Here is a 19,052-nt window from a genome sequence, read left to right on the forward strand (position 1 = left end):
GAATCGATTTAAATGCGGTTTTCAACATATTTGTTTTTAGTCATATGTAGGTTTTGGGTATACAATTGACGTCGGTTTTATTTTTTTGTAATGTTATGTATGTGTTAATTAATGCAAATTTTATTGAAATAATATTTAAAAAAGGCTGTAAAATTTAAAGAGTAAAAATCCGATTTGTATTTAAAAAGCAGTATAGTGTACGAAAATATTTCCATTACCTAGCACGAGACAGCAAACAAACGAAAAGAAGCAAATAAATCACATTCGTAAACTATAATTATGCTCCACCATTCATAATTCATTTTCACCAGTTCTTGTCATAAACGTAAAATTACAATACGAAACTACAGCCGACATTCCATTAAACTGTACCCAAGAAATAACTAGAAATAAAACTTTTTGAGCATATGCACACTGCAGACTAAATAGTTGACCCGATAGTTGCCAAAAATGTTATTTTAAAGAAAATCCTGATTCCAGTTAATTCTTTCGGTCGGTCTGATACTGACTAAATACCAGATCTTTGTAATGTGCATATGTCATTCATCTTCATACTGATTTATAAGCCCAAACAAACTACCGGCCAACTAAAAGTTTGCAGTGTGAAAGTCTTACTACAAACGTACAAATTATGTTAATTTTATTCCCTTTTCACTTTTCGCAAAACTACGAAACTAAACGCTAGATCATAAATCCAAAGCATTTTGTTCAAAATTCAGTAAGATTCTGAATACAGTTAACTATGCAAATATTTGAGTAGTTAATTCGCAGACGAGTCGGGTCTTTTATTGAAGTAACTGTGGAAAGTTTTGTACCTATCTAATCTAAACTGATGTAGAAATCTGCTGAATTTGTTCATTTGTTTGTTGAGAGGCTCTCATTCCTGAAATAAGTAATCTTGGATTTGGATATACATAACCTGATTGTCGACTTACATTATAGCTATTTCATATTAAATACATGTTTAAGAGGAAAAATAAGGAATTGCTATTGTCAAAAGCGTATTTTATTGTCAGTACTTTTTTTCCAAGATATGTAGACTATAATTTTGTATTATGCATTGGTTCATTCATAACGTAAATTGTAATGTAAGTTTTTGCCTGCCTTATGGTAGGATACAATGCATATTTTATTAAACAGTTTTGAAAAAAAGTCTGGTCGATGCGACATACTTAGAGACCCATGGACAGGTGACACCACGGGACAAAGCTAGAGATAATCTTTATCATTAAAATGGAGACTGTCATGTTTTCATAAAACCAGGGCTTGATGCGATTGCTAAAGTTTTAAGTGTAATGCCGTCGTCTTTGAAATAATAAGTAGACCTCAGGGAGAAATTAAAAGAATAATTAAAAGTGTAATGCTAGGTTATTACTGTCATTCTACAAGGTAAAATCAGACAGAAGAAAGCTACAAGCAATCAAACTAAGTATAAAATTCATCAATTAAAATAGTCGTTTTATGTATTTTCGAATGTCAAATTTCCACTTGTGTTTCTTCTTAAATTTTGTCGGTAGCAAGGACTGAGGATTCCCAGCCACTTATACATTTGCCAGTTTTTTTATTTTTATTTAACACTTATAATGTGTGTAATTACATTTCAATTAAATTACATAACAACAACGATGAATTCATTAAATAATATTAATGCTACACCAGATTTGGACCTTTAGAATCGGTTCTCTAAGACTACAATATATCCCTTCATTTAAAGAACTTCGTAGCTAAACCCACTTAAAATTAAACCACATAATCTCACAATATTTTACTTCGAACATTCCAGAACATTTGTAGCAAGTGCACCCGCGGCTCCGCTGACCGGTCAATGCGTTAGGTCTCGTGCTCACTAATTAATACTAGATTGTAAGTGCTTTGCAGTCACGCACGTGTACGGCTGCCTTTAGCTTTAATAGGTGAGCTATTTGTAGCGCAGTGTCTATTATAGTATATTGAATGAGTCAATCCAAAAAAAATTGCTTTATAGTCGACCAACTCGCTTATAATTGTGTAAATACAGATATGCTACACAAAGAAAAGACATAGGATTTACTAAAATGAACTGTTTTTTTTTTTTGTTTACATTATATTATGTTGTGTGCTTATGTAGCTCAATAAATGCTATAATTCTGATAAACAACTACTACTTTACCCATTACATGGGTACATGTATTTGAGTACTGTTTGATATTTTGAACATGCAACGCTTACAGGGTAACGATTCAAAAGCAAATGCATTATGTTAATTAAAACTAAGTCAATTCCAAACACATATTATTGACTCCCTAGACCATCCCTAAACATTTTTTTCAGTCATTCATTCACGGTCAAATCAAAGCTTCAACAATAAAACCGATTCCATCATTAAATTAACCAAGTTACCGCAACCGCGGAGGTTTTACGGGGAAACCTCGAAGGCTTCCACACAAACCTGAGAAGGTCTGTAATTAAACCTGTAATGGAATGTAATTAAATCGATTGTTCGCATAAAAATGTGTGTAATGTTCTTTGAGGTTACTCACCTTTTGATACGTGATCCGTTTTAATTGGTTAAGTGAACTTATATAGGGTTGTTTAGGTAGACAGTGTAACACTTTTTTCTATTAAGAAACTATCTGTTTTGATATTAGTTTAGACTTTTATTGTCATAGGTAGACCCCTAAATATTTATACTTACCTTTTCCGATTTGACAAAAACTAGAGTTAGTGCGGTGTTCCTCTTGCTCACTCTATGTGTACGTGAAATAGGTGAAATAATTAGCATCAAAGAATGTCAAAGTAGTACCTATTAAACTCCTCTCTAAATTAAAATAATTTTAAGGTTCAATCAGTCTCCTAACACAATAAAAAATCCTGCAAAAAAACAGAACACAAGTAAAGCCCAGCCAAACCTTACTCTTATTGTGTCATCTGAAACCCGATTCTTCCCACACGAGATATTAAATTCCTATCATTGAACAGTTCCAGATAAAAAATAAACGATACGTATATAAAATATTTCTGGATCGGCCACTGTATTTTATGCCCCAGGCCTCGAGAGCTTTATAAACTGTGAACGGCCTTTGACCGGCAAACGTATGGAATATCGTATTTTTATATACCTTTGTAATAGTATTTATTTGCGCATGTGATTGGATCTTTTTTTAAATGAATTCTGCAGTAATTAAATGCTTGGACACATACCTACTGTTACTGATTTTTGAGTATTAAATGAAGTAATATTAAACAATATGCGAAAGTATCTTCACGCTAAGACTACTGACACAATTTAAATTAAATTTTGTACACAGAAAGTTTAAAGCTTGGGAAAATCCGTAGGAACATTCGCACCCCTTATATTAAGATACATTGTTAATATCAATGGTAGTTGCCCTGGCTTGTGATAGATAGGTAGTAGGTCCATATAAAGTACACTAGGAATTCCTGTATCCCTCCTGTAATCCATCACCAAAAACAGGCTAAGCCTTACCTGGAATCCATCACCAATATTACCAGGATGAAAGCTAATCCGATGCCTATCTAAATGAAGAGCATCCACCGTGACATGCCAATAATGGGAGTTCAGCATAGCGACCAGTTAATATTGTAAACTAGGTCGGCATGCTTCGCGTGACCGCCGATTCCATATCTGTGTAGTGCGGTGCTGCGGTTTATCAACAATACATAAATAACTGGATGTTTACATACATGTATGTTTTGTAATTCTATAGGTATTCGAAATCTAAATTATTTGAAAAAAAGTCGATGTGTTTTGTTTTTGAAAATACTCTTACTGCAGTAAAATATGTAGATGTATGGTCAGAAGCTGACAGTTAGTACAAACACCAAACAGAATCTAAACTGGTATTATCCTTCAAAACCTGCCAACTGTCAATTGCATAAAAGACGCGGTGGCACTGTAGCAAAAGCAAGAAGGTATATGATGTCCAGCCCTCATTTTGAGGACAGCTGTTCCAGAGACTGAGGAGATCAGAAAGCATGGCAAGCATGCTATAGATGGTACAAAAGCATTTGCGCGGACATAAGTGCACTCTCTATTCCCTCATTCTTGTAGTCTACTCATTGCTGTCCTATCTACCATTTTAGTCCTTGCATTTCTTTAAATTAAGTTCGCATCTTACTTCACCATTTTAAACTTAACTAACTACACATACTTCACCAAATAGACATAATAGCTCCAAGCTTAAACTTGAGCCTTTCTTGAGCATTACAGTAACGAGTTCACAAACTTCTGAACGGCTAATAACTTACATTGAGAACTACCCTCGGGCCTTTTAACATATGTCTATGGTAAGTTTTTTTTATCAGAAAACTTTGCCTCAGGCCATAGATAAAGTTCTGAACTCTATAGACAACTTCTTTTATAGACTGGACGTGTTCTGAGCTTATTTTTAGGGTTATAAAGGAGTGTAGAAAAAACCGGATGGGTTCCTTCGTTTAAAATGTGTTAAATAATTCTTATCTGATTTTTCCTTTATACTATTTTGTTGTTTAGCTTATATATCAAATTGGTAAATATAATTAAGGATTTATTTTTGACCTAACTTCACAAATATTTTGTTCTGGAATCACGTTATCTACCTCATAATTATATTCATCGGTATGCAAGAATCTAAAAAGGCTAACATAAAACTACGTGCATCGTTACAAAAAAGTATTTCGAACTAAAAAGGCTAGCCATTACCAAGAATTTCTCATAAAAAAAATACAACTGGAATGCATTCGCTGAAACTGAAAGCTTTTATTACTGTTACTTAGTAAAGTTTCATACAGAGAATCGTAAGCCAGTAAATGCATTCCATGAACCTATAATTTTACGTGAAAATCGAATACCGAATACCAGGTCGATTCTGATGAATGTGCATAAAAAGTTTTTTTACAATATCATTGGAGCAGGATAAGAAAATAAAACTTTTGTAACACAAAAATATAAATTTTTCGTAGTTGGAAGAACACACTCTCCAGCCTACTTTTTCCTTACTGAGAAACTAACATAAACTGTGTAATGCAATAATGTATTTTCTGAATATGGAGATGAGGAACACTCGCATTCTGTGTCTTTTATTTAATATCCTTTTCAATCCTAAATCTCCTTCGTACCTGCGGGAACGTTTCTCCTTTCTCCGCTCACCTGATGCGTCCTGCAGGACTCATCTCAAATCCTTACTTAAAATCCCTTCCCACTCCACTGATTTCTACTCCTACTCCTTCACCGTGCACGCTGTACGGTTATGGAACAATTTGCCGCCTGAGCTGAGGAGCTGCCAAACTGTTGCTTTATTTAAACGGAAGTTGAAGGAACATTATTTGTCCTTATCATCATAGACGCATATAGTATTTAGTGTATTTATATATATATATATTTTATATATATATTACATATGTATTTAGGTTAATGTTAGTATTTATTTTTAGTTATAGCTTCTTTCTTTTTTACACACTATCTGCATCTCTTCTTATTCTAACTCTCCCATAACGGGCCAGCTGGAAGAAATTTCTCTTGAAATAAGCTGTGCCTATGTACTATATGTTCTATCTTTCTTCTTTTCTGTATTCTGTGTGTGTATCTGTGTACATGAACTATTAAATAAATAAATAAATAAATAAATAAATGAGTATTGTTTTAATTTATTACATTTTTTACACAGATATTTACAGAACTACAAATATAAACTATCCAGTAAAAGCTTAAAACTAAAAAACCTAAAAAAATCTTTCTATATATTCCATAATAGCACCGGCTTAATTTTTGACAAGTTTTAAACCATTTCACAAAACTGCTCGCTAAAACGTTTTGTAAACTTAATTTGAACCCGCAAACATGACTCATTTAAAAGGGTAAAGTGTTTCAACCAACCCGCGTGTCAACCCACCACAGGTTTTCTACAAAACTTAATAAACTTCGACATTTTAATGTGTTCGTGACGTCATTCCACACACTGTGACGTCACAACCGTGACGTAATTGCGTCAAAATTGGAGTGCCTGTTCTTGGTAATTAGTGCGATAATTAATAACGTGGCTGTCGCTTAATAAACATTTTAGAAGATGAGGAAATGTTTGTTATTTATATTGTGAGAAAATTATAATCAAAGGAACAGGAACTTATGAGTTATATTTGTATGTCCCCTGCAGTTCTACTCCCGTCTGGAGGAGGCTACTGCCCACACCCGAATAAAAAGTATCTTATGTCCTTTCACCAGTCTTACATTGGGTTGCCCGGGTTTCTGAGTTGAGAAGGTCAGATAGGCAGTCGCTCCAAGTAAAACACTGGTCCTTACCTACATCCAGTTAGGCTAGGCAGATGATGTCCTATCACCAGTGTGATGAAATGTGGCCTACCCGACAATCTGTGGCCGTTTATTAAAATATCCCTATATTTACACACAAAAGATCTACAGGCAACATTTAATAAAGTTATACACTCCACCACACTTTACTAAAATTCTTTAATAAAACAGAAAAAAAAGGCTAGAAATAACTGGTCGAGTTACATAACAAAGTTTCAAGCCGGACGGCCCGTTGTCCGAGCCGTCCGCGTCCGGATAATTTGATATTCGCGTCCGGGACATCTGTCCGACGGCCGGATGGCTCCGTGTAACCGTGTTACGTTCTTTTGTTTTTAATTATGCCTTTTTTGAGGATTATATGAAGTAGGTATTTTTAGTTTTTGAGGTTTTTTGTGGGTTCTAAAAGGAGTGTGGTTGAAAGGATTAAGTAGATTTTTGAGAAAATCCGTTATAATTCCAAATGATTCTGTGTTTCTTTGCTCAAAACATGTCTCTAAGACGATGTTTTTTTTATATTGTATCAACGGTATACCTACTTATATAGGTATAATATATAGAATAAATAACAGATTTCATTATGAATCCTCTCAAAAATAATAGTATCTTTCCCGCAACATCTTACAAAAGAACTCACGTATCTTTCAATGACAAAGAAAGAAACCGTGTAACATCATATATCTTTACAACAGACTAACATAAAATGTGGAGCAGGCAACCTAATAACTTTCTATCCACGGAGAACAAAATGAATAGCGGAGATGTCATAACGCAAAATCTCCTAAGAATATAGTGTGCCAAAATGCGGGTGTTCGGGGGACGAGGAACATTACTAGCTCCACCCTTACACACCTTCCGTGGAACTCGCTATTATTTTCCAAATAAAATCAAGACCAATCTTCGACTGATTGGTTTTGATTTGACATGGCTCCTAAAGGTCTCGTGTAAGTAACTGATCACGACTACCGTACATTGCTTGACCTGCACGAAGGCGCCTGACCTACCCTCCCTATGGCATGTCCGCTACATTTCCTTCCTCCATGTTTCTATCACACTCATACTCACTCAAACTCACTCACACAAGTACATTTCTACACATTGCACTCGTGTTATTACGCGCTAGGATTAATCTTGCTTTTTCTTGGACACTCTATTTGTACTGTCCGCAGTACACTTTTGTCTTATTTGTTCTCCACAAAGAACAAGTTGTATTTTTAAAGTACATTTTCTAGAGTTTGTAGTTACGTTTCATTGGAAGTGTAATTAAAATTGCTCATGCTTAAGTTCCTTTGTGAGTCGGTTCAGATCTCGTAGAATAGCATTGACTTGAAAATATCTTTGGAAGTGCAATCAAAAAATCATTTTTACAACAATTTAATGTAACTATTAACCATTATGTTTTATAACAAGCGTAAGTTATAATGTCTTATTTAAAAAAATACTCTCTCACATGTTACATGTCTGACATGTTTTCCTCCATTTTGTTTTAATTTTCAGAACTAAAAAGGCAATGGCGAGTATCTCAGGAAACCAGCAGTTCTGAAAACATACTACTTTTCATATCCTATCCGATACTATTTGGTACGTCATAGCTTTTTACAGCTAACAGATTTAATATTAATACCATAATGTAAAACTGTGGGGTCCACATGGGAATTCTGACAGGCTGACGTTTTGATGAACATACATACTTTAAATTAATTCCGCAAATGATATTGCCAGACAGATATTAATGGATCGCGAATATTAATACCTTTACTCGTATGAAGTTTAAATATTTATATCAAGAATTTGTTGGTCGTGTGTTGATGTAAATATCAATGTCTTTACTAGTACGAGCTCGCAATTCTGCTCATGTTGTGTTGTGTGGCTTTCAAAACTGTAATAAAAGAAAGTCTTGTTATGTGGGCACAGTATCTGAATACTCCAAAATAGGATAGCTACATAAATCTGTGTCTGTGTTCGCCTTAAGCCGTTTGATGGTTTTCATGTGTAAGGATTAGAAAGAAAGATATTCGGGGAATTTAAAATACCATTACAATACGTTAGAAATAGTGTGTATTTTGGATAGGAAAAAACTATTCGAATTTCTGAGTATTTCACCCTAAATTTTTCCGAATCCAAGGAAATCTAGCAATGATTTGTAACACTAAAAATAACCAACTTAATTAAAATTAATCTTCCGTAATTAAACTTATATACTTAACAACAATATACACATGTTCATTAATATCTAAATACCTTATACATGGCTCTTCCACGGAAATTAATTAATAAACCTTGCCATATTTCGAGTTTAGTATCTAATTAATTTGCGAGTTAGAGGAAGGAAAGACTTTGCATTTGTCGGTGAAATCTTATTTTGTAAGATTCATCTGCTTTGATATACCGCTTCATTTATTCTCGTGGTTGAATTTTCTGTTGGAAATCTTGCTTGGTAAAAGACCTTTTAAAATTGAGGTTGAATTAATATTTTTCTAAATTATTTTGGTTACATATTTTAAATTACTTGATAGTATTTTTTTACCAATACAATATAAAGTGCACCGGCACTCAAGTTTCTTGAATTTTGCTTTTATAGCCACAAAGAGTCATATACCTATAGAGGTAGTTGGGAACATACCAACCAACATAGTTGCGAAAAGGCTAGGCAGATTATGAAAAAGTTATGTATAATTTACGCTACACTTTACTACTCCTTAGGTTGTAAAAATGGGTGAAAATATCAGTCTTCAGCACCAAAATTTGAAAACACTATTTGTCATTATTTTATACTTTTCTCATTACAAAACTGATGTCCAAAGCATTTCGTATGAAACCCCAGGAACTCACACAAATAGTTTAAACTTTAATTGCTCCGCCGCGCCGTCGCCGTATCGTTGCCGTTCCGCTACATTTAACGTGTGCGAACCGCCATCCGGCCAATTTACGACTGATAAACCGTAAGGAACGAACTGTTACTTAATATCATTTAGTGGGATTCAGAAAATTGCCGATTTAGACAACTATTTCTTAACTACATGATAAAATTTTCTTTTATTTCAAAACTGCGATGGTAAAGAGATTCTTTGTTTGAACGCTGTAATTCCTGGAACCACTGGACTGGTTTGAATAAATCTTTCCATGTTAGATAGCTCATTTATCGACGCTATAGACTTTTTACTCGAGTGCGTGGAGTAGCTGCTACTGGATGCGAGTAAAACCACTGGCTGGTGGAAGCTAGTGTATTATTATTTTTAAAGACTCGTATTTATTATTTTTTTGACTAGAATTACCATACGCGTGTAATATTTCTCTAGAAGTATTAGTCATTGTTTGGTCCTAAGGTTTTCGTAGATTTGGCTTCTACAAAGATCTCAACATTCGTCTTCATACCCAATTGTCATTGAAATCGCAACTTCAAATCCTAGATCTAGTCGGCAACAATCGCACAAAGGCCATCCGAATAAGCATTTCAGCCACATAATCCTCTCTTTGAGGACCAAACTATTCATCCTTAAGAGTAGCCGCACACTGAAAACTTTTAGTCGGCCGATTTTTTTAGGTTCAGAAATTAGTATGAAGATGAATGTTAGTATGCACATTACAAAGATGAGGTATTTAGCCGGTAACAGACTGACTGAAAACTTTGATTGGAATCAAATTATCTTTAAAAAAGGTGTACATAAAAATGTATTGTGCATTCTATGTTACAGTAATTAGAACGTTAATATGTTTGTCCACTCTTTTGAATTGGGAAATTCTTGCAATGATAGTGATGATTAATAAATAAAAAAATTGCCTACCACCGGGTCGCCTGTTTAGTCTACAGTGTACCGGCACTCTAAATCCTCAAAAAATGTTCTCTCTACCCTCGGTCTGCCAAAATAACAATGAGCGGAGGTATTTAGGACCTCAAGTTGGTGTTATTACCCACAGCCAGCTAAATCCCATTCATATTTATATATATTTTGAGGCAAATGTGCGCAAAAGTGTTAAAGTAATAACAGGGAATCGTTAGGGCTGCGTCGTGCGAACTAAGTTTAAATTAGGCAGTTATGTTTTACATGACTTGGTTAAAGTTTACCTTCTACACATATTAGTATAAGTATGGAGGTTTCTTGCAAATATTGTATAAGTTTTGTGGTAATTTTTTATGTACATAAGTGATACACATGATTTTGTGAATTCATGTGCTCTTTTAATCAAGTACGTAAATGTTTTTCCTAGGTTCGTGCATTACTTTGTATGTAGCTAAAGTTAAACTCAATAAGCTATACATATCTACCATTCAAATTTTGTTGTGTAACTGTTCACAATTTTTAAGGTACAAGGATAACTGATGATGCCTAAAAGCGTCCTCTAATTCAGTTCATTGAATTAGGACATTAAATCTTTGTCAAACAAAAATAACGAAGACGGGCACCAGTTTTCAGTATGAGTTCAGCAATTTCGACCCTTACCTCTCCAAATATTTTCCTGCCAGCCCTACGGAGTAATCTCAGCATTGCACAAAACCGGGAACGGTCTAGCTAATCCGGCATTGTTGTTCAAGCTCTCGTGTGCTATAATGTGACCCCTAGACGATAAAACGTTTATTTTCATATTCTAATCCCTTCCCCCTAGCTTTTGAATGCTATGACCCCCTGCAAGTGAGCCAGAAGGAATGTAAGCACCTCTCGTTAGTGCCAGCATAGTATTTTCTAAGGTAGGAATTTTGTGGTTTAAATTGTTGTGGATTTATTTTTGAGGTTAAAAACATGTAGTTGAATTGAATACCTATTTTTTAAGTCCGGTAAATAATCAATTTATATAATTGTTTATTAGGTTCGTATTGTTGTAGATAGAAAGGAATACTGATATTTATTGCCGCTTTCTCATAATAATTGATTGTGTGTGAGTTATAAAGGGTTCTTCCTAATGAATATTTAAAGACCCGCGACGGAATAGGTAAATAGGGAAATCTCAATACGAAACATTTTCCCAACACAAAAAACACCATAATAAATAAATAGTCTTACTGCCATCAGCTCATAACCCGTCTTCCCTCACTCACAAATTCACAGTATTTTCATCAGCTACAATTTTCAGGTCAGTTTCCCAGTCGTGTGCACTTTCTCAGCCTTCATATACGTCGGGACGCGACGACGTCGAGGCATGTTCCAGACGTAGAAAAATAAAATAAAGTTTCACTGTGAGAAAATCTCTGGGAAATTTTCATATAGATTGTGACTAGTTTTTGGTTATTGTGGGATTGTGCAGACTTAGGTTATTTTGAGGTCGTTTAGGAAATATATTCTATAACTTATTCACTTATTATTAACTTAATAACTTTTTCCTTCTTTTACTTTCCCAGTACTTTAAAACTACTTACCTAAGCTGTATATCAATATAAAATATGTGGATAATTTTGCAAGTATTTTTTTTTAAATTGGAACGTAAATCGACCTGTTGATAAAACATAGCAGTAAATATATGAATAAAATACATAATGAACCATATTGAAGTCTCAAAATCATAATATTTTCAGTCTTCTGAAACACAACACAATGTGATTATTAATTTCTACAACATCTACAAAACACATACGATTACTGACAGCTTTTACGCTTTGCTCTAATACAGTTAAAATGTTCACCACTAAGCCTAATGGACGGTTTAGTATTTAAACGTATAGGTTTACACAAACGGTCGTAGATAAACCTACACAATTATACAATAGATTGTAGTATAATATAGCGCGATTTCATCTCCTGTCCAAAATGACCAAAAGTTTGTTATACAAACAAACTTTTGGTCATCTCAGAACATCGCGTGAGTCCTATTTTTCAGTGTCACCGGGTGACGATGGTGCAGCAAGGGATATCTACCAATGGGTGGCATGCTCGCACTTGTGCTAAAAGCTCCGGACCTCTATTGAGTTTTCCCAGAACTAACTACATAGGTGTAGTGTACCAAAGGGTAAAAAAATCTGTGGATGTCGACGTTACCTAGAATCTAGACAGCCGACACTGATGAAAGATGGATTGGTCTGAAAAAACCCACAAAGTATCTAAATACAGCTCACACAAATAAACCTACAGCTAACCCACACTAAATCTATTACAATTTTCGTCAATAGATTTACGTTGATCGCATCACCCGTGAAGTTCGGTATAAACGGTCACGTACGGAGCACAATCAATCGTAACTACGAATTCCTTCGGCCTGCATGTCCGGTCAATACGTTGTGTAGAGGGACCATGATTTTGGGAAGAAACTAAAATACTTTTTGATGGGTTGAAAGATATTTATTTAACAAATAAACAAATGAACGCATATTTAATTTAACAACCTAACACTAATCTTATAGTATACGTTAAAATTCCACTGCCTTTGTGTCAAATTATTATTTGGGGTCGAAGACTTCTTCTTCCATACCATTTTATATGAATCTTTCTTGGCATTATCGTTTTACACACTATTCGCTCTTAATAGGTATTTAATTGAACTGTCAATAAAATTACTACTTTATACTATATATAATATTCAATCTACTCATGGCAGATTTTTTTCCAATCCAATTTCACCACGACAGTCCTTCAAAACCACAAACGAGACCAAACAAAATGACCCAAAAAATTCGTGTTATAATTCCACGTGGAAAATTCAATCGTTTTAAAACCTTGTTCCAACGCAAAACTTTTTACAAAAAACAAAAAAAAAAGAACAATATTCCTAACTACAGTTTAGTTGGTGAGCCTACCGGCCGCCGGCCGTTTGGGTGGACCCATATGGAGTAAAGAGAGATGGGCGGAGTTACCATAATGCAGGTAGGCCAGGCACCTTCAACTAGGTCAAATATGTACGGTGAGAATGACCAAAACGACCAGTTACGAGATAACTAACAAAGCATCAACGATCTTGGGTGTTATATTAAATTATCTAGTCTGAAGAACACGCATGTTAAACTGTAGTTCCCGGCTGTCATTAAACATCCTTGGCAGTCGTTACGGGTAGTCAGAAGCCAGTAAGTCTGACACCAGTTAACAAAGGTGTATTGAGTTGCCCGGGTAACTGGGTTGAGGAGGTCAGGCAGGGCAGTTGCTCCTTGTAAAACATTGGTACTCAGCTGAATCTGGTAAGACTGGAAGCCGACCCCGACTTTGGGAAAAGGCTCGGGAGATGATGATTTTCTGAGGCTTTCTGTTATGGCACGTCCACTAGTAATTTTCTTCTCTATGGTCGTACCTGCAATTTGTCCGGTCCCCCGGGCCGGTTCCGGTGCGGGACGATTATCAACCGTTTACCACGGCGGCGGCGGCGGCGGCGGCGGGTTGGTGTTAACCGCTTTTTAGATTACTTTGCTTTTGTTTATTTTTCAAATTGGAAATGGAAATTTTTGAGTGAAGGTGTTTGGATTAAAAATGCTGTTACTCTTATAAGAGCTGTAGTGTTCGTTCTTGTATAAGTTTTCATTTAAAGTGTTGAGCTATACTTATCTCAATAAGTATCAATATTGCCTATCAGTTGATCATGATAAATGCTATGATAACAAAATTCCTAAAGATACTCCCATAAACATGATTGCCCACTAAATGAAAAACCCTTTTGTTAGCTTACTGAAAAGCAACGCACTTTTGAAACGATATTGTATTCAACGAGAAAAAACTACCCAGCACATTTGAAAACGTCAAATATATAACTGAAACAATTTTCCGTACCATTTGAAACCACCTTTTCAGTTCAAAACTCTCCCAACATCAAATAGAGGTAGAAAATCTTTTTAAAAAGTACAAGTAATGGATGTACTTTTCATGAAAATTTCTCAAGAAAACGTCTAGATTTCGCGAACACACAATATTTCACGAGAGAAAAAAACTCGCAACAATTTACTTTCGTCATGATTTTGTTAGGAAATGTTCGCATCAACGAAATGTTAACTTTCGTGAATAATGAATGTTGGCACGTTAATGTAGTTGCTACCTTAATGTTGTTCACGTGTGGATAACGCGTGTCTGTTATGAGAATCAAGTTTAATGACCCTTTAGGGCTGGGTGAATTTAAAGTTCAGGGACTTTCAGTTTTCTTATACTCATTACTGTAACAGTTTTGCTGTCTCTTCTTTTTGTAACGGTATTGAGATTATGTAGGTAAATAAAGAGGACTACTATGTACTCTGAGAAAAATTATTGCGCTTTCATAACTAAAATACCAATCCATTAATAGCAAAAGTAAATCGGACACTCGCAGTCCTAATTCACAAAAACACATACAAGTGTGTTTTTGTCTTTCTAAATCGCACTACGAACAACTTAAAAAATATACTTACCATTCATCGTCCAATTTTTTGAAACATTAGTTCAGCAAATCTCACCCACAAAAAAACTTGTTAGGTACACCTTCAGGTAATAAATAAAATGACAAAAATAAACCAAAACTCACTGTCATTTGCGAACAAGAAAAGAGAACAGTTTAAGTAAACCGTTGCCACGATAATTTGGCCGGCATTACGTGTAACGTATTACGCGTTACGCGACGTAAAGCGTAATGCGTTACGCTAAATTATGTCGCGTCGCGTAACGTAAATAAAAAGTTTCGGCGATGTCTGTAATTGAGGAAGAGGTGAGGTCACAGTGTAAGCGAGAGTAAAGAAAAAGGAGGGCGGTTTTTTCGTACGGTTTTATTTACAGTTGTAAATTACTTTGTTTGCTATATAAAAATTGCTCATTTGATGTGTGAAAATTTCTCATTTGCAACGAGCAAAATATAATCTAAATTAGCGCCAATATGAAATGTGGATTAAAAGTTTTTACACAAACCAATTGCGGAATTTTGTTAAATTTTAGTTCAGCAACTTAACTCAATGCAACAACACAAGCTTAGAATTTTAGTGGAAAGTTATATTTCATATCGAACATAGCGACTACCAATACGCTGTAAGTTTCAGTTGGCTTAAGTATTCCCCGCTGATCGCTATCAGTATGACCTCACCCTAACCTCATCAAGTCGCTACAGGTTGGCGGACGCGAGGGCGTTTATTCCGGACCCACATCAATTTTATTACGAATAAACTTTATCTTTATTTTTTGGTAACAAGTTATTTGATCAACGTAATTTTCTATTTTATTTTTGGATGAAAGGAGAACCCCTTTTGTGTTATCTATTTTATTTTCTTCTTTATGCCTGTTTATTGTAGGGAATTTCAAACAGTGTCTGAAGTTGGATCAATTGAAAATCGGTAAATAACACGTTTGCAATAAGTATTGTGATCACAACAATTGAGGTTATCTATAATCCATGGATTTACCCACGTCCCAGTAGAAGCCCTTCCTGTAACCATATAAATAATAGCCTATGACCTTTTCAGGCTGTAGACTATCCATGTACCTTAAATCAGTTCAGTAGAATTGTTGTGAACGATCAGCAGACCCAGAGATAGTATTCTTCGCATTTCTTTTAACAGTACCTACGTCCTAATTTTCGATATTCTGTCGAGCAGATTCAATCCTTTACCAAAGGTGTCACATTCTCAGCGATTTTAATTAAGTACACAGCACGGGAAGCAACAGAGCGGCTAACGAGATTACATTTATTACAAACGAATCAAACAAACGTACACATAATTGAGAAGTAGGTAATCCCCCAGAGATACACAAAAGATGTGGATATGCAGAAGGCCTTTACATACTCAGTCCTTTTATAGCGCTTTCATACTGGTGGATTTTCCGAGCAATTCAAACAAACGGTGCTGCGCGTATTGTAAAACCGCAAGACAGGCTTGTTATCACTGAACGAATCGCTCGTTAAAAAACCGAGTGGAAAATCCGGTCGTGTGACAGCGCTGTGATAGCGTGATTATAAGGTCAAGTAAAATAAAGGCTCTCTATTCTCCTTTTGATATCAATCAGTTTAGCTGTTACAACTTGAACACGTAAACACAGATAGAGTTACTTTTGCATTTATATTTTGTGCCTCTCCCAGACTACGGAACTACAACGTGGGACTGAAGCCAACCCGCTGAAGCCTTCTTGAGATAACTTTTATGAAATAGTCACATGTTCTAATGGCTTTAAATATTATTAAGTGTCAAAACTTTTCTCTTCTAACTCAGCTTTTTTCATACGATTGTTTTCTCACAATTTAAGGAATAAGCCTTCTGCACCTTACACGCCCTGTCATTAGGCAGTAAAAACAGTACCTACAGCTATGTATATTTAAACCGGGCTCGTATTGTTTCACAACAAAGCGATCGTGGCGCAACTCTTAAGCATTTTTCTTGGCTAAATTAAAAAGTAAGATGGATGCTACTGCGGGTTGGGAGTTCAGAGAGTATGTTTTTGAGTAAAAAATGGTAGGTAAAAATAATACTGTTAGTTGGTTTATGTTTATTTAGTTTCGATTTTAAATTAGGTAATGGTGGTAGGTGCTTGTAAATCGTAAAGAAAAAGATCCAAAGTAACATTTATAAAATGACTACCTTCCCAACAACTGTTTAGCCTACGTTCTGAGGAAACTACTATAAAAAACTCACACCTTTATAAAAAAGCTTTCCTCGATAAATAGGCTCCCTAACTAAAACTGATAGTTATTCAAATCGGCCCAATCCTGTTCCGTGGGCTAGTAGATACATAATATACAGTCCATAGAAACATAAAATAATTATCATAGAACATTACAATCGTACAGAAGAACGTATTCCACAAAAGCACAATCGCTACAAAGGGTGTCAAAATATCTGCTGTACCGTTCACGAGCATAACGTGGTAACTGCTTTATCTCTCATTGTAATGAGCCACAAAGGTTATGGCTACATTATATTTGAAGAACTCCAGATAAGAGCCCACGGATTTAACATTGTTTCATAAAATTTTCAGTTACTTCGTTATGGTTTTGGAGAATCTCCTGTATGTTATGTTATGCAGGGAGTTATTTTTGGTTTAAAAGTTTAAAACATTAGTTAGATTTGCAAATTGTCTAGTTATTCAAATTGTTGACATATTGAGGGACAGAAGTCTTTTTTAAACGGTTTTATTTAGCTCACCCCGTTTGTTTTATTTATTCATTCTTGGGTCAAATTTAGTAATTCAAATTTCACCCTCTTCCTGTCAACCGATTGATCTGAAATTTTGTATACACCTTTAATTCCGATGACAATACAATATAGTAATATCAATAACATTGTAAATCCAATATGGCCGCCGGCACAAAATGGCGGATAACGTAGATTTTATCAATCCCATCAACATGGGTATCAAATGAAAGGTCTCAACAAGTAGAATACAATTTACTATGCAAAATTAAAATCCAAGATGGCGGCCTCTACAAAATGGCGGATAACGTAGGTTTTATCAATCCCATCAACATGGGTATCAAATGAAAGGTCTCAACAAGTAGAACACAATTTACTATGCCAAATTGAAATCCAAGATGGCGGCGTCTACAAAATGGCGGATAACGTAGGTTTTATCAATCCCATCAATATGGGTATCAAATGCAAGGTCTCAACCAGTAGAATACAATGTACTATATAAAATTAAAATCCAAGATGGCGGCCTCTACAAAATGGCGGATAACGTAGGTTTTATCAATTCCATCAATATGGGTATCAAATGAAAGTTCTCAACCAGTAGAATACAATGTACCATATAAAATTAAAATCCAAGATGGCGGCCTCTACAAAATGGCGGATAACGTAGGTTTTATCAATCCCATCAACATGGGTATCAAATGAAAGGTCTCAACAAGTAGAACACAATTTACTATGCAAAATCGAAATCCAAGATGGCGGCCTCTACCAAATGGATGATAACAATTTTTTATCAATCCCACCAATATGGGTATCAAATGAAAGGGCTTCACAAGTAGAAAACTGTCAGTAACTCCAGCGGGGCCCAACAGGGCCAAGGCCTGCCTGGGCTGCGAGATTGTTCGAAAGAGTTACCGCGGCCCTGGTACATAAAAGGCCTACGACGGAATAAAACGGTCTTTAGTCAAGAGTCTGGCACTCCCTCACCGCTGCTGACCCACAGCAAGAGAGGACATGTGATGATTTTTGGGGTTGTTAAAAAAAAAGTATCTGGAAATTGTCAGGTAAGAGACCGTGTAATAATGATGCACTAAATGAATTAGATAGAATGAGGAATATTCGGTAGGCATTTTCATTAAATACTAAAAACTAGAAAATAAAAAATCGGTAAAAAAACTTTTAAGTTAAACGGTTTTATCTTATGTGCACTGAAAACTAGAAAATAAAAAAATAGTTACTTACCTGTCAACCTACGTAGGTGGTCCCGGTCACATTAGACTAAAATAAAAACGTGGGGCCCATTAACTATTGCTGTAGTACTTTCTTCTAGAGGTATAATAGGTGTGGATTGCATCGACTTACTATAATCGTAACTGGAGATTTTGACAATCAATAATCAGCCGTAGCGGCTTCACCAGCGAACGCCGAGCTCATGATCTACCAAAGTATAAAGATATGCTTTGCCATAGGTAGGATTTCACAGGGGCCCCACGTTTTTATTTTAGTTTATTACACGCTTTTTATTTTTGATATTTATTTCTCAGTATTAAGTGAGTTCTTTTTGTATGTTTTTTAAGTTATAGGACAGCGGGAGACCTAAAACTTAACTACCTTCTAATCTTTAAAGCGTATCAGATAGGTATCTTTTTGCTGTCTTTCCTTACGTTATGTTTCAAATTCCATTGAAATCTCCACACAAGGCAAAAGAAGGTCAGATATTATTCACTAAGGAAATGCATCCAGGGTTCCCTGGCACATAGCCACGCGGCTACCACACTCATA

General features: G+C 35.3%; 1 protein-coding gene across 1 annotated transcript in view; it reads left to right on the forward strand.

Moving 5' to 3' along the window:
* Positions 1-19,052, forward strand: part of LOC110373154 (uncharacterized) — a 188,893-nt gene that overhangs the window by 156,490 nt on the left and 13,351 nt on the right. The gene's annotated exons all lie outside the window — the stretch shown is intronic.

This window comes from Helicoverpa armigera, chromosome 7 (assembly GCF_030705265.1).
Source record: "Helicoverpa armigera isolate CAAS_96S chromosome 7, ASM3070526v1, whole genome shotgun sequence".
NCBI lineage: Eukaryota > Metazoa > Arthropoda > Insecta > Lepidoptera > Noctuidae > Helicoverpa > Helicoverpa armigera.